The sequence below is a fragment of the Eptesicus fuscus genome, chromosome 21 (genome assembly GCF_027574615.1).
Source record: "Eptesicus fuscus isolate TK198812 chromosome 21, DD_ASM_mEF_20220401, whole genome shotgun sequence".
In the NCBI taxonomy this organism is placed as follows: Eukaryota; Metazoa; Chordata; class Mammalia; order Chiroptera; family Vespertilionidae; genus Eptesicus; species Eptesicus fuscus.
The window spans coordinates 31,962,578-31,965,000 of NC_072493.1; the positions used below are offsets into that span (position 1 = coordinate 31,962,578).

General features: G+C 46.8%; 1 non-coding gene across 1 annotated transcript; it reads left to right on the plus strand.

Moving 5' to 3' along the window:
- Nucleotides 1-262: 262 nt before the first annotated feature.
- LOC114230986 (small nucleolar RNA SNORA31) lies at nt 263-392 on the plus strand. The gene has a single exon (XR_003616977.2). It is a non-coding gene; the product is annotated as a small nucleolar RNA SNORA31 (small nucleolar RNA).
- Nucleotides 393-2,423: the final 2,031 nt, after the last annotated feature.

Genomic DNA, 2,423 nt, shown 5'->3' on the forward strand with positions numbered 1-2,423 from the left:
GCCAATATTTCCGGGGTGTACATGAAATACTTCACAGTAGTGTCTGCTGTGGATACCCCAACCCTGCCTCATCCAGCCTTAGCATCGAGGTGTCCCTGGAATTGCACTAGGGGAGGGGGCTTCATCTGCCATGCACCTCTGTTCCATCTGGCACAAAGCCTCACATGCTTCTCTGAATTCAAGAGATTGACACTGACAGGTCAGCTTCAGGAATGATGTGGAAGCCAGCTACGCAGGACACACAACATGCGTAGGGTGGTTACCGAATCCACTGACAGGTCTTGAATGATCTGATGTTGTTCTTTTGGTTTGCACTAGGATGTGGGGGAAAAAAAATCCCTGTACTTTCTGTCTACCTGTGTAGTGGCCCAATTGAATAAGGGACTACATCTGCAAAAATAAAATAATATAAAAAAAATAGGGAGGCATATGCTGCCAGCTCCACCCCAGCCAGGGTACAAGGGAAGCCCCAGGGCCCCAGCCTGAAGGCAGCAATCTGGATTCAAAGCAAAAGGTTGAAGACATGACAAGTGAGACTTTACCAATAACAAAAGGATACACACATAAGCAACCCATCCTGCTGCCTTGTGCATCCACTCACAGTGTCAGAGCAGAAAAGGACCTTATGAAGCTGCCAAAGCTCTGAACATGGAAAGTTCTTTCAAAAACCATTTGGTCGCCAAAGCTATGTAGAGCTGACGGAGTTATTTATCTCACTGAGTGTGAGGATCCATTCATTCTGACACAGAGATATTCATGCGTTTAATCACAAGGTGCTGCCCCCAGGGTGTTACATCACACAATGTTTAGCAAACTTGCTATAGAGAGCCAGATAGTAAATATTTCAGGATTTGTGGGCATTCGGCAGTGTCTTGCATACTCAGCTCTGCCACTGTAGCTTAAAGTAACCATAGATAACATGTGAACAAAAGGGGGTAGCTGTGTACCAATACAACTTTAATTACCAAAAGAACCCTCAGGCCAGGCCCTGGGCTCTATGTTTGCCCAACTGTGTAATGCATAGAATATGCAGCATATCGCCTTCCAAAAATTTGAAAACCTCTGAAACACATCTGGCCCTAAGGGTGTCAGACCAGGGGTTGGGATCCTGTAGTTCCAATTTTGCAGAGTTCTCTGCAGGGAAGTTCTTTACAAGGGGCTGGAACTTTCCTCCAAGCAGAGCTCAGCTGGTCTTCCTGAGGGGTTTTAGTCACCTGCTGTGATGGTTGCAACTGCAGCTGAAATCTGGAATTCAGGTTGTTGAACTGAGAGCACCTGCTCTGGGTCACATTCCATAGGATGACGTGCTTGCTGGTTTTGCAGGGAGGGATACCCCTTTTGAAAGGGCAGGAAATTGGGAGGACAGCAATTTTCCGAAAAACAGATTTTCCAGATGACTCCCATAGACAGCTATCTGTGTCCATGAGGGGCCTCAGAACAGGGAGACATGCGAGCAGCTCTAGCACATGGCCAAGTGCGATACAACCTGGGGGCAAGGTGCACGCTCACCAAGATTGCAGGGAAACACTGGGGCTTTCGTGGACTAAGGCTTCCAGAAAAGTTATCCCTGCTCTCTAGCTCCTGAGGGTGTGGCACTATTGGGAGCCCCAGGAGGTGGGCACAGACATCAGTGTGGTCAGGGGTGATGGGCTCCAGTATCAGTGGTACTGATGAGGGGCCCTCCCATGTCTTTATGTACCATAGAGGATGGAAGCCCTCACATGAAGGTAAAAACCATGAGTTAGTGAAGCCAACTCTCCAAGAACGCACAAAAGACACCTCTTGGGGAATCAGGAAATACTCAATGGGACTGAGGACTGAAATCACAGATTCACAAATCAGGGAGGGGACATAAGGCAACAAAAGGCAGGCTCGGGAATGAATACATGGCTTCTGGGGGAATGAAACATGATCTAGTATCTGCTAACTTTTAAAAATCATTGCATCGATTTTTAAAATGATTAAAAATTATATAGGTTTTAGGTATACAATTCTACCATACATCATCTCTATATTGTATTGTGTGTTCACCATCCCAAGTCAAGTCTCCTTCCATCACCATTTATCCCCTTTACCCTTTTCTACCTCCCATCAATCCCCTTTCCCTCCGATAATCACCATACTGTTGTCTGTATCTATGAGGTGTTTTTTTTTTTCCTTTGCTTCATCCCTTCACCTTTTTCACCCAACCCTCTGTCCCCCTCCCCTCTGACAGCCGCCAGTGTGCTTATTCTTGAGCACTTATGCTATCTCAGGGACTGTGCTGAGTGCCTTACAGATGGTGGTTTCAATCCTTGCAACAATCTTGCAGGGTAAATAGCAGTGAGAAAGCTAACATCAAGTCATGTGCCCAGGGCTGCCTGTTCTGCAAATGCAGAATGAAGGCTGGATGCAGCTGCGTCTGATGTCTACACCATGCTGCC